The sequence below is a fragment of the Cricetulus griseus genome, assembly GCF_003668045.3.
Source record: "Cricetulus griseus strain 17A/GY chromosome 1 unlocalized genomic scaffold, alternate assembly CriGri-PICRH-1.0 chr1_0, whole genome shotgun sequence".
NCBI classification, from domain to species: domain Eukaryota; kingdom Metazoa; phylum Chordata; class Mammalia; order Rodentia; family Cricetidae; genus Cricetulus; species Cricetulus griseus.
In genome coordinates, this window is record NW_023276806.1 from 23,207,650 (window position 1) to 23,222,470 (window position 14,821).

At 40.3% G+C, this 14,821-nt stretch overlaps 1 protein-coding gene across 1 annotated transcript in view; it reads left to right on the forward strand.

The window, feature by feature from the left end:
• The window catches only part of Bank1 (B cell scaffold protein with ankyrin repeats 1), a 286,273-nt gene that overhangs the window by 22,560 nt on the left and 248,892 nt on the right, over positions 1 to 14,821 (forward strand). The window contains exon 2 of the mRNA XM_027395774.2: positions 10,759 to 10,943. The gene's annotated coding sequence lies outside the window, so the exon portion shown is untranslated. The remainder of the gene's footprint in view (positions 1 to 10,758; positions 10,944 to 14,821) is intronic.

Below are 14,821 nucleotides of genomic sequence, written 5' to 3' on the forward strand. Positions count from 1 at the left end.
CCTACCTCCACAGCAAGCACATGTTACTCTTGGCCCTAAGGCTGTTTTTCTCATCTGTTGGCAAAGGGCAGCTGCCAGCTGTGCTGGGAAACTAGTCCCCAGTCAATGCTCCCAAATGGGTGCTGGATAAGCTTACCTGCTCTTCTAGCCCTTGTGAAAGATGATCTAATACTTTTTCTGCACTCTCACAGAACAGTCCAGAGGGAGCGAGCAAACCCCAGGTGCCTGCCAAGTAGTAACACATCTTTAATGATAATTTCCTTTACTTCTTCAGTCCTCGGTTTCTTCCAGGGTTTACTGAGATTAGCCCTGTACAAAAAAAAAAAAAAAAAAAAAAAAAAAAAAAAAAAAAAAAAAAAAAAAAAGGTCTAGAGTCAGAGTTCTTCATCAAAGTCTACGTTTGAAAATCCAGTTTAAATCATATGCACTATGTCTGACGCTGGGAGCCCTCAGACACTTTAAATTGCAGTTGTCAGTAAAGCTCATCCATACTGCTTGGAGCCTATTGAAGGGAAAATGGTAACAGCACTAAATTACCGATTAGGATCTATTCTAGAAAGGTCTCCATGTGGCATGTCGGTATTCTGATTTGGCCAACCTTACTCAGACTTCTACTGGATGCTGAGAGTGCATGTACCATCTCTGAATCTACTTTGTCACTGTAACTTTACCTGTCCCTTATGAATTCAACTGGTACCAATGTAAGAGGTAAAATAGGCAAAAGACTCAATCATCAATCAGAAATTATATTTGAGATAAAATATGTATAGTACCGCAGGGATTCATTCTGTTTCCCAGACTAATGTCTGAACCCCATAGAGTTCCCAAGTAAATGCTTCAGGGGCTGTGGGGCTTATCAATACTTTATTAACAAGTCTGTTTTGAGGAAATATACTTGGAAGGTCGATGCCAGGTTGACCAAACTGAAAGACAACAGAATCTACTGATTAATGGTTTCTATATCCAAAAGTCTGGATATTTGTTTTTATCAAAGCAGTGGCAGAAAATAAATGGAATTTATAGTATGCTCTGTATATGGGGATGGGGTCTTTGGGAATATTTGGGAATTTTTGATGATAAGTTGTAATCTTTATAACTTATGTTAGATAGGCATAACAAAGATCATTACCGAACAGAATGTTGAAAAGAACAAGACAACACAACTGGTACCAGAGTAATAATTATCATAATAATCTGATGGATTTATGTGATATGATCCAGAAGCTCATGTTTCATATGCAAGACTGGGTACATGACCATGACCTTCTAGAAGAGGTAGAAGCCAAAGATACTGTAACACACAACACATAATGAAAGGAAGAAAACAAGGTGAACTGAGTCACACTTTTGTGGCTTAGCTCTAATGTACAGCTGGAAAATATCACACACAACTGATATCATATGGTCAGGAATTTAAATGGCATTTCATAGTGGCAGATGCATGCTAAAGATTTAGTCTGGAATCTTGGTCTCTGGCATTGCAAGTCCATTATATTGGTTGATTCTTGTGTACTGTTTAAGCTTTGTGAAAGCAGATTCGAGGAGCAATGAAGGCGTCTTGCTCCAGACTCCAGGTGTGCATTTCTACAGTCCTCCAAACCCATTGCCAATGACAAGCTGTGCCCTGGTTCTGTAACCAGAAGAGAGAAGAACCATAAAGCAGCCTGAGATTTACAATACTGTTTGATCACAAACAGCTAAATATAAACTGTTTTTAACCAAGGTTACTATTGTCTATTCCATAATATAAAAACAGGAACATGAAGGTGAAAGCTCACTTGCCCAATACTCTTGATGGGAACTCTAGTATGACACTTTCAGTGGGGATTCCCCAGTGATTTCTGTTGGATAAGTTTAAGTGCCCCTTTGGATCATATTTTTAATATTCTTACTTGTTCTTTTATTTGAAAACCTCACCCGAGGAAATGTTCTGCTCCATGTAACACTCTAAATCAGGAAACCCTGCTGGCTGCCCCAGAGGGGCTTATAGTTATTTCTACTGGGTGTTTATAGACCCATGACTTGATGATGTCATCTTTTGCTTGCTCTCTTGATTAGGTCATTCAAGTATTTCTGTTGGATGATGATATTTTGCCACCTGTTATTTCTATTTACCACCTGGTACTTACTTTACTATTTGTTCTTTGACTTTTGCTTGCTATATATTTGACAAACTCATTCACTCAAAATTGAAAGCCTGGCTATCATAGATCATTCTCTGGTCTGTACAGAACACATGTACACTCCAGAGCCACTCTCTTGTCCAGTGAGAAGCTTTGTTTCTGTATATTGGATCATCTAGATATTATTTAAACAGAACTAGGAATACCTTTCATTGTGAAGTCCACTCAACAATAGGCAGAATCCTACATCAGTCAGTAAACATAGCAAATCACATTCCCCTCAGTCTGATAGGAAAAACATATAATGGCAGCTGAAAGAACTTCAATGGGAACTACTGTAGAGCACTCCAAACACTCAGCAGAAAAGAATGGAGTCAACAAATTATTTATGTTTGAGTGTCAGTGATGGAATATCCAGTCCTACACATGTATAAACCCTATTACCCCACATTCACTATTCTCATTTTTCCCTTTATTTCCTCTGAAGCCAAAAGGAAACCTATGATTTTTTTGTCTACTCTTCAGGACAGTCAATCATAGTTAATCTAGAATTTATGCTTCTGGAAAGGACCTCTCAACAGTGTCTCCACATGATAAGAAAGGACCAAGCACAGAGATAAAGGCATTCTTCACCAGAGATGCTGGAGAGACAGAAACTGTGAGAGCAGTTATAGGTCCCATCAGGGTTATTAGTCATGTTAACCACTCAATGGGGCTGCATAGTCATGATGTAATAGGCAGTTGTGCACATGAAGTAAGTGGGAACCCAGTTAAACCATCATTTTCACACAAGGGCAAACATCCAGAAAGTACAGAACATCTAGGAAACCTCTACCAGTAGACAAAGAATTCAGGAGACTCCGGTAGATGATTCATTGACCACCCCCAGTGTGTGTGTGTGTGTGTGTGTGTGTGTGTGTGTGTGTGTGTGTGTACCATTTTTCTTCAGCACCTAAACAGAACATACAATGAGACACTGCAACAGTTAACATTATCAGGGTAGGAGCCCAGGGTAGCTATCTGATGACATTTTGGTTTTGTTTCTTGAGATACAAATGGTGTGGGCCAAGATTCACATTGTCCTGGTGTGACCATCAGTCAACCTTATCAGAATCTCCTTGCCACCAATGCCCCCATGATCTGCGATGAATCAAAATCCAAGGACCACTGTCCAGATTTACTTTCTGTTGCTGTGATTAACACCATGATCAAATATGATTTGGAGAGGAAAGTGTTGATTCATCCATCATACACTATCAAGTATGACTTCATCACTGAGGGAAATTGAAGTAAGATTTAGAGGCAGAAACTGAAGCAGAAACATGGAGGAATTCTGCTTAGTGGCTTGTTCCCTTTGGTTTGCTCTGTCGGCTTTCTTATACTACTCAGAACCCCTTGCTCAGTAATGGTAGTACCCACAATGGGCTGAATCCTCCCACATCAACTATTAATCAAGAAAATGCCCTTATAGACTTGTCCAAAGGCCAGTTGAGATTCCCTCTTGTCAAGTGACTCTAGTTTGTGTCAATTTGAGAAAAACTAACCAAGGCAACTGCTATGCACCCCAAGCATTATACAACAACAATGCACAAAATCCCTTCAAATCCTGCTAAAACTTCATGAAGACTAACACTGCTATGTTTTTACGCATACCTATCTCTATATGAATACCAACAAAGTCTCTATAGCAAGACTAGTAGTGATTGACTGCTGGCCTCTTATCAGGGTATCATGAGCTCCCCTTGGCCACATGTTCATTTGTGGAGCAGTTTGACTACAAAATGCTTCTCTTCACAAAAGGAAATTGTAAATACGTTTGGGGGTTTTAGGGGCTTCACCCTTGGTGACTAGGGCCTGCCTTGCTAGGTCTGGGTGTCCTGAAGACCTAACACCTCAGGAGACAACACAAATATGGCAATATTCTATTGTGTGTTCTCATACTCTGGATAGGTGTCCATACTCTGCTGTCTGTGGCACACTTAACTAGAGCAGCTATGGTTAATACTGTAGCCGATTCAAGCTAGAACAACCAGACTCATAAAACACCTTGGCAAGTGCTCCAGACTAATTCCTAGTTGAACAAGGAGGAGTTTGTCTCAGCTAACATGCCCGATTCTGTGAGTATCAATAATACTGAGGTTACTAATGAGAATATTTAACACTAAAGTGTGAGGCCACAAAAAACCAAAACAAAAACCAAAACAGCTAAGCTCTCCCTACTTAAGAGCCTAAAATGGGTTCCTTTATTTATTTGACAGTAAAACCTCTATAAGATATTTAAAAAAAACCTTTGTCTCTACCTGAAATTATAGCTTTTGATTTTTATATATTTATGTATGCCTATGTGTGTTAAATATCTAAACTATAAAAATAAATGATTCCTTTTTATACTTTCTTTTTATTGTTATTCATGGCTGTTTTACCTAGTATACCAGGTTTACGTTGCATTCTCCATTATCCCACTTTATTCAAGTAAATCGTACCCTTTTACTAATGACTTTTTAAGGCTAATTTAGTTTTGTTTACATGTGTGAGTGTTTCCTTGAATGTGTGTTCATATACCTCATGGTGCTGGGTGCCTGTGGAGGTCAGAAGAGGGTTTAGAATCCCCTGGGACTGGAATGATGGATGGTGTTGAGCCATGCAGATTTGGAAACTGAATCCAGGTCCTCTGCAAGAGCGGTCTGTGCTTTTAATCACTGGAATATCTTTCTAATTAATTTTTTATTCTTATATAACCTGTATTAAGAACATTTACACAAAAATCATTTCACTTTAGGATCTAATAAATGATGTCTGTGATATTCTTGTCTACAAGAACTTTTCCAATTTGTCTCCCTGCCCCCTGCAGGCCTTTGTTGCATTTTAAATTAGACTTGTAAATTAGAGACCAGTCTAACTTCTCTAGTCTGTCAGTAACCAATTACATCTTGATTATCCAAACATCTGTTGCATAATAAAATGACCCTGCAGACTAGGAGCCATCTATTTCTGTAAAGCGCTTACCACTCAAAGATGGGGGCCTGAATTGTATTACTGGCAGCCATGTAGAAAGCTAGGTATTTTAGTATGTGCCTGGAATGTGCTAGCACTGGGGAGGCAGATACAGAAAAATCCCTGTATCCCACTAGACAAGAAGTTTGAATTGGGGAGCAACAGATTGAGTGAAAGACCCTGAATCAAAAAGTAAGATGAAGAGGACTAGAAGAAGATACCCAACATCAACCTTTGCATGCACATGTATAAATACACACACACACACACACACACACACACACACACACACACACACACACACAGGTGGGGGGAAATGATCCCAAGTCTGTATGTGAGGACGGAGGGTTCTGAACTCCTTTCAGATGATCTCATTAAACTATGAGAAGAAGTTGACACAAGCCTAGAGACATCCAGGAAAAGAAAATGGTTGAGGAATTTGAGGGATTGTGTCTATCAGATTGGGCTGTGGTACATCTATTGGATGTTTGTGTAATTGCTAATTGATGTCCAACCAATGTGAGCAATACAGGCAGGTGGACCTAGGCTATATAAGATGGTAAGTAGTGAGAGCCTGGAAATGATCTGGTGAGCAGCATTCCCTGTGATCCCTGCTTTAGTTCCTGCCTCATTTTCCTGACTGGAGCTCCTGTCCTGGATTCTCTTGATGATGCGTTTGTCAATTAACTCTTTCTTCCCCAAGTTGATTTTGGTCAGTTTTTGTCATATTGACAGAAACCAAACTAGGACTGATGTGGTGCTGTTTCTCTCTTCGTGCAGTAGGAATGTGCTCCACGTGTGTGTGTGTGTGTGTGTGTGTGTGTGTGTGTGTGTGTGTGTGTGTATAGGAATGTACATTCATGCATTCATGTGTGTGTCCATATATGTGCAGAGGCCAGATGTTTACATCAGGTATTTTCTTCAATTGCTCACCACATTTTTTTATTTTTATTTATTGGAAGACAAGGTCTCTTTCATTGAAGCTGAAGTAGGCTGCTAAGTCAATGATCTCCAGGGATCCAGTCTCCATCCTGCCCAGGACTGAGACTGCAAACATGTGCTACAGTGCCCAGATTTTCCATGGGTGCTGGAGCTATAGACTCAGATCCTCCTACTTGCATTGCCAGCAGTTTACAGCAGAACCATCTCCCTAGCTCCCAGACAGGTTTGTCAGAGCTATGCCTGGTTGAGTGTCTCTTCTGTTTCACGTGGTATCTATTTCTTTAAAACTAAAAATGACTGTATGGGCGTGCTCCATTCTTTAGCTGGGATGCAGTGAATAAATGGAAATGTAAGGAGTCTCTTAATTCCCATGGCCTGTCCAGATGGCTGTACTTCTGTAGATAGCAGTAAGTTCAGGTTCCACAGGAGAATTACAAGAGAAAAACCTTAATGTCTAAAGTCTTTGTCAAACTCTGCTTTGTGTGGGGCTTCTATATGTCCCAGTGGTTAAACTTAGTCTAACATGAATTTTCAAGGAATTCGCAGGCAAATTGATGGAACTAGAAGAAACCATTCTGAGCAAGGTAACCCAGTCACAAAAAGAAACATGGTATGTACTCATATATGGATTTTAGACATAGAGCAAAGAATTACCAGCCTACAATCCACACTGCTAGAGAAGCTAGGAATCAAGGAGGACTCTAAGAGAGACATACATGGTCCCCCGGGGAAGAGGAAAGAGACAAGATCTCCTGAGAAAATTGGGAGCATGGGAGGAGGGGAGAGGGAGCTAGGAAAATGAGAAGGGGAGAAGAGGAGGGGTGAGGAGAACATGAGGGAGCAGAAAGGTTGAATCGGGGGAAGAATAGAGGAAAGCAAGATGAGACATACCGTTATACAGGGAGACATTATAGGCTTAAAGAGAAATCAGGCACTAGGGAAATGTCTGGAGATCTACAAAGATGACACCAGCTAACAATCTAAGAAACAGAGGAGAGGCCACCTTAAATGACCTCCCCTGATAATGAGATTGATGACTAAATTATATGCCATTCAATAGCCTTCATCCAGCAGCTTGTGGATGTAGAAGCAGACACCCACAACTAATCACTGAACTGAACTGGAATCCAGTTGCAGAGAAGGAGGACTGATGAGCAAAGGGGTCCAGACCAGGCTGGTGAAACCCACAGAAACAGCTGACCTGAACAACGGGGAGCTCTTGGTCCCCAGACTGATAGCTGAGATACCAGCATGGGACTGATCTAGACCCCAGGAACATGGGTTTCATTGAGGAGACCTTGGAAATCTATGGGGCCTCTTGTAGTTGATCAGTACTTATCCCTAGCATAGGTGTGGACTTTGGGAGCCCATCCCACATGAAGGGATACTCCCTGAGCCAAGACTCATGAGAGTGGGACTTGGCCCTATTCCAAAGGATATGACAGACTCTGAAGACCCCCCCATGGAAGGCCTCACCCTCCCTGGGGGTATGAAATAGGTAGGGTGTTAGTTGGGGGAGCATGGGAGGAGGGGATGGAGAGGGAACTTGGATTGACATGTAAAACAATCTTGTGTCTAATTCAAATTTAAAAAATAGAGGAAAAAACACGAATTTTCCTTGATCTAAAGCACTGTGGTCTAAAAGTCACCTTTCCCCTACATTCTTCTACAACCCAGCTTACAACATATATATGAGCAAGTTCATTTGACTACACACATCTGTGAGGGGCATCATCCTGTGTTCATAGTAGTTCTGAAATCCAGCACGATTGGTATTTTGAGTTCTTCTTCTTCTGACATATAAAAGAAAGTCTACTGTCATATCAAAGGAAATCTGTAATGTGAACTCAACAAAATTTCCAAGCATTTCAGTATACAGCCCTATGTAAATGGCTACAGGACAATTTGGGTAAAGGTCTAAAGGAATCCTGTCCATGAACACCTCATGTGAAAGAGCTGCTTCTTTCTGCTATGAATCTTCTGACGTTTGGTGGATCCAGACCTTGAAAATAGCTCAAATTCAAATGTGATTTCCACGGAGCATCACAGAGCATACATGGAGTGTACAGGCGGAGCATCTGCAGCTTGAACTGTCCCTCTGGCAGCTGTCTAGCTCTCTTGTGTCAAGGACTGTGTGTGTGTTCAGTTGCAGTTCTCCAGAGCTACCTCAACATGAGGCCTCCTTTGCTACCCTGTCAACCTTGGTGCTAGTTGCAACTATCCCCATTTTGTTTCTTTTGTTTTAAGTTTGGGTTGATTACTTTGGGATCGCACTCACGTTGATGTCTGGGATCCCTGTTATGAGAAGTCCTGGCTTGTAGATTGCCTAAGCTTCTGAATTCTGATTGTCCTCTCACTATTATATGCATTATCACACTGATAAGCAGGGCATCTGGACTTCCTGAAGTAATATATTTTTTAAAATGTCTTTTCTATTCAAAGAGATTTAACTTGGTAGGTCTCACTGCATCTAATAGTATGCCTTGAGATCATTTAAGACTACCACTTAATCTGCTATACTACTGTGGTGACTAGTTTTATGTCATCTTGACACAAGCTATAGCCATGTGAGAGAGGGAACCTCGGCTAAGAAAAATGCCTCAATAAGATCAGGCTATAGGCAGGCCAACAGAGCATTTGATTCATCAGTGATTAATGTGGAAGGGCTTAGCCCATTGTAGATTATGCTGTTCCTGGTCTGGTACTCCAGTGCTCTATGAGAGAGAGGGCTGAGCAAGCGAGGAAGAAGCCTTCCTCTATGGCCTCTGCATCAGCTCCTGCCTCTGGAAACCTTCCTTGCTTGAGTTCCTGTCCTTACTTCATTCAGTAATAGACTATGACACAAAATTGTAAGTCAAATGAACCTTTTTGTTCCCAAATTGTTTTACGTCTTAGTGTTTCATCATAGCAATACTAATCCTAAGACATTTACTGTGTACTCAGCCTGTTGAAGATAAACCTGCCTTTAAGAAACCAATGTAACCAACTTTACATGATGTGGATTTCGCATGTGCTTCTTACAACCTAAGCCAATGCATAACTTTAACCTTAAGTTATGTTCTCGCTCATGCTCCTGACACAGAATTATATATGTATGTGTATGTGCTATGGCAATCTTTTCCTGAAAGCAGCCAACGTGTTGGAAGTAAACTTTAAAAATATCTACCATAAATGTTGCAAACATGGATATATATTGCTAATATCTCTCTGCTGCTAATGTCTTTCTTCAGTACTGAGTTCTAACTGTGGGCCATTTGGGATCAGCAAAATTTCTTTCCTTGTAAAACTCTATTGAAGTTCTTTGTAAGAATCTCTCATTCTTTCCCATGCTATGTTTTCTGTGTTGAGCTCAGCCCTTTGTTATGGATGGGCAGAGGGACAGGCATAACTAATAGGGCACAGATTCAAATTTAACAACAGAAAGTACAGACAGGCTAGTGACCACAGACGACAGAGAGACTAAAGATAGAGGGAGAGAAATAGAAAATTCGAATTTGGGATCATTCTTGCTCAAATTAATACAAAAGAAAGATTCTGTGTTTCCTTTCCTTAATGCAACATCTACAAACCTTTTGAAGTTATCTTTAAATGATGCAGCCTGCCCTAAAACACACTTGCCTCATAATTTCCATCTTCTACCATGTATCTTATCCAAGCTCATCTCAAATTTCTTTCTTTCTTTCTTTCTTTCTTTCTTTCTTTCTTTCTTTCTTCTTCTTCTTCTTCTTCTTCTTCTTCTTCTTCTTCTTCTTCTTCTTCTTCTTCTTCTTCTTTTCTGTTTTTTGAGACAGGTTTCTCTGTGTAGCTTTGGAGCCTATTCTGGCACTCTCTCTGGAGACCAGGCTGGCCTCGAAATCACTGAGATCTGTCTGCCTCTGCCTCCCAAGTGCTGGGATTAAAGCCATGCGCAGGCAACACCTGGCTCAAATTTCTATCTTATTAACCTCCAAGTCACTGTAACAGTACTGCTTTGTATAAAAAGGAACATCAACTTTTCTAGGCTCCAGGTTAGTACCTCCTACCCAATATGTTACGCCTGTCTTCATCTCCAGTTGGGAAAAGCCATTGGAAAGTGACTGCTTGGACAAATTGTCTGTTGTCCAACTTTTTGTTTCTCTTAATTTGAGCTATTTCCTTCAGAACATATTCCCACTTGATGCTTTTTCAGAGCTTATGGGCAAATGCTGACTAGGTTTTTCTGCTTCTCTGATTTATGGAACTATTTCCTTTGGGAGAGCTGACTGTCATTGACTGGCCAATAGAGCCTAGGAGGGATTGGACATTAGGAGGAAAATTATGTATTTTTGTGTAAGGTATAAGTTTATGCTTTGATGTCAAGCAAGAGGGAAGGAAAGTTCTAGCATTTAATAAGAAGTGATCACAGAGAGTTTGGAAGAATCTAGAGACTAAAATTTTTCATGCACCCACATCTAGAGTATAGAGATTACCGTCCTAGCTTTGGGGATCCAATACAAGCTTAGTTTTCAAGTTCTCATGGCTGGGCTTTGAACATGCTTTGTGAATGGGTTGAAGACTGAATGAGAATCGAGAATAGTTGAAGGTATAGCCCTTGTATTTAACCTTCTCTGACTTCCATCTATGAGAAATTAAAAACTATTCATTCTGTATACACTGCCAGTTATTCCTTTTTCTTTATACACTGGTATTATACTGACTATTAATCTCCTTTGGCCATCAGTCTATTCCTTTCCACCGATACACAATTCCAATTCATGATGGAGGAAAACAATCCACTCAACTGAACCTACCCACCAAGAGCTATTAATGCCATGGATGATGTCTGGGGGTCCAGCTAACTGCAATGGCATCCATCTTGATATTATTAGAGGGTACCTTCTAGGAACACTGCTGGGACCAAACACTGTAAGTTCTCTGTGAAACAGATTCTGAACTTTTCTTCATGGGGGTTTGTTGAGAAATGTCCTCAGATATAATAAATGTGAGGTTGAGGGAAGAATGATTAAGTAAAATGAACAAAGAGGTATGGGAAGCAGAGGACTTGGGCAACTTTTTGGTAGGGTTCTTGAACCACATGGCCTGTCACATGTATCTCACTTAGACAAATGTGCCCTGACATTTACAGTCCTTGGATGTGAGTTACCTTGCAGGATAGATGAGTGAAGAATTAGGCAGCTGTGCATGGGTCACTGTAACCATCATGACCTGCAGAATTTTGTTCCAAGAGAGGAAAAAAGTCTATTCAGCATGACTTATAGCTGCTGTTGGTTCAAACTTAGAGAGGCTGATCTTGAGTAGTAGAGCACATTTAAGCATCATACAATTTGGTGAAAAAAATTACACAGTGATAATTAATTCAATGCCATATGTACAACAAAGCTTAAAATGTGACTTTATCCAGAGCTCTTTGTAATGTGCACCTGGCATTTTCCATAAAGATGAGTTCTATAGACTGAAAAAAACAAGCTCATGATGAGGGTCTAGGGGAGAATCTGGTATGGTCTTGGCAACACAGATAGTGCAAAGGCCATCAAGCTATAAGCCACATCTGCTCCCAGCCTTTGTGTGGAAAACAGGTTATATGCCTCTTCCTTTGAGGAGTCAACCAGCGTGTTTAACATCCCTGGTTCATTTAGTGCTTACCTGTGATCTTTGGGACCCTGAACCTCCTCCATACTGCTTTTGACCAGAGCAATTCCTGTAGAGAAACGTCTATGAGTTGTCTCTAATCAGTGTCTGTGCTTGCTAGGATTTAGTCAGTTGCAGGAAGCAACTCACAGTGTGGCACCACAGCTTGTACTATTTCAGCCAGTCTCCCTAATCTGGTCTTGGTTTTTCTAGCTGTATCTTATATATGACACTTAAATTTTAATCTTTAATTACATTTTTATGTCTATGTTTCTGTGTATGTTTGTTCTGAGTTCATGTGCTGTGTTAAAGTAAATATAAAAGAGGACAAATTGGAGCTGGCACTCTACTTCTGTCATGTGATACTTGCAGATCACACTGAGGTCATTAGGCTTGGTGGCAAGCATCACTGGCTCCCCCATCATTGATTTTGTATTAATTTTAATTCTTTTTCCTTTTATTTTGGGTGTGTGAAACTTTATGTGTGTGTGTGTGCACAAGCGTATGTGAGTTTCATTTGGTAAAGCAGGAGGTTGGTGTCGGAATCATCTTCATGCCCTATCTACCTTAGTTACCGAGGCAGTCTCAACCAAACCCAGAGCCCAACAGTATGTCTAATCTCATTAGGTACCTTGCTCTGGAATCCTGCCTCTTCTTTCTGAGGCTGGAATTACAGAACAGCAGTCAGGCTAACGGATTTGGGCTTCTGGGGATTTGGGTCCTCATATCGTTTGGCAAATACTTTTGCTACTGAGCCATCTCCCTAACCTCTGGCATCCATTTTTAATCAACCCAGACCTCTTCTCTCTTTCTAAGAATAGCAATCACATTGTGTTTAAAATTTTTCTTCCCATGTTGAGCTTTGAATTTTTGGTCCAATAATAACTAATAAGACAAATCTGTGTACTTCACTTCCCCAGATGAAAAGATTGGTTCTATAGTCAGCCTAGGTCACTGAATGCCTTTCTGTATCAAGCTTTTAAAATTATTTTTGAAAGTGTGATATAATTACATTGTTTCCTTCTGTTTTCCTCTCCCCTAACTGTCCTATATACTCCTTGCTCTCTTTCAAATTCATGGCTTATTTTTTTCGTTGATTATTGTTGCTCATATGCATTTCTAAATACAAAAATATGTCCTGCTCAGTCTGTATAGCATTACTCACATGTATACGCTTTCAAGACTGAACAGTGTGCTCTTTCCAGGGAAGACCATTCCTCCTGCTCTCAGCATTCCTTGGTTGCCTGTAGTTCCTTTCTTAGGGTTAAAGCCTTGTGACACCCCCTACCCTCCAACCCCCACCACCACCCCAGTGCGCAGGCTTTCATATTAGTATGTCTATGGCTGCTGTTTTGGTTTAGCAGTTTAGCTCAGGTTTAGGCAACCATGTTGGTGAAATTTCACAACTGTAGGTTCTGATATTCTAAGAGATGATATCACAGCTAAATCCCTCTTCTTTGGCTCATAGAATCTTTTCATTCTCCTCCTTCACAATGATCCCAGGGCCTTAGGTGTGGAAGTGGTCTTTAGCTGTATTATTTGGGACTGGAGCTCCACGACTCTGCATTTTGATTGCCTGTGGTTTTTGTAAGAGTTTTACTAAGACATAGTTTACATATCATAAAATTAATTCTGAAATGGATATTAATATATGCTTAGGGTTTTACAATCATCATTTTTCTCTACTTGATGAAATTTCCATTACCCTCTCCCCAAAGAAATCTTCACTCACAGATTGCTCTCCATGCATCCTTTAATTCACAGCCCTTGATAATCACTCATCTGCTTTTTGTCTTTAAAAATTTGCCCAGAGAGGACATTTCATGCAAATGGAATCATGCAATGCCCAGCCTGTAAGACTATCTTCTTTAACTGGTATTGTGTTTCATGCTGGAGAGTGTCTCCTTACTTTTGTTTTTAAAGAAAGGGTTTTAGGACAGACTGAACTTCAGCTCTCAATCCTCCTGATTCAGTCTCAGGAGGTTTGTTATTGCTTGCCAATATTGCTTTTAATCTTTCCCAAAAATTTGTCAGTAGTAAAGAAATGTACCAAAATTCATATGAACTATTTTCATTGGCACCCACAGATTTAAATACCAAGAAACACAGTTTTTGAAGTGCCTCCTACTCACACTTCCAGACATCAAATTCATCCTACCCTTCCTTTCTGCTCTATCTTGTATTTACTCTGTCTTCACTCTTTTACCATCATTTCCCAGACTCAAGTTTGTATGTCTATTCAAGCTACCATGTAGGAGGCACACACATGTATGACTTAAACCCTTATTTAGTCTTCAATACAATTTAAACTTTTCTTTTTCCTATGTGTTTGGCTTAGACCCATTAAGAAATTGGCCTTATGTGATGTATTCTCTTTTCTTTAAGAGAACTTCAAAAACAATATTTGTTTCACTAATGATGGCCTGAGTTTCTCAATATTTCTCAAGGACTCAGGGCCCATGAACTCTACTTTAGGTTTGCAACAGAATGTAGAACCTAAGAAATTGAGAGCTTGCTATGTTTGAGTGTAAGCCCTGGGCATAATGTGTTGGCAGTTTGTTCTCCAGTGTGGGGATATCAAGAGGCAGGATCTTTGAAGGGCCTGTTGCCAGGTTCTTAGGTCACTGGGCCATTTCCTACTAATGCACTGGTGACATTTTCCTGGTCTCTCCCGGGTCTCTTGTTCTGTCTGTCTTGGCATATAATCTCTTTTTTTTTCCATGTAAATTCCACCACAGTGTGATTGTTCTTAATGACATTCAGCAAGGTGTGCCCTGGCCATAGCTGGACCTGTGCTAGTTGGACTTTGACCCTCCAAAACTACATAGCAAACCTTATGCCAAATAAAAACTGAGGAATAAAGAGCCCTCTATCCTGTAATCTCACAGATGGTTCACTAGGGCAGTGTGGGCCCTTCATGAGTGCCCTCTTCAAAACCATGAACTGTCATCTTCGAAACCATGAATTGGTGTCACACACTTGGTTCCTCTTATGACAGTGAATGTGTAAGACTTAGCAAAGAAACAATCATAAGGACTACAGGAGATGCTATGTTGTTACCATTAGCTTTATGCTCCAAACACTTCTGCTATTTGCTTTTGGAAAATGGAATTTCAAAAGCTTAATGACAATTTTTACAATTAAAATTTTACTTT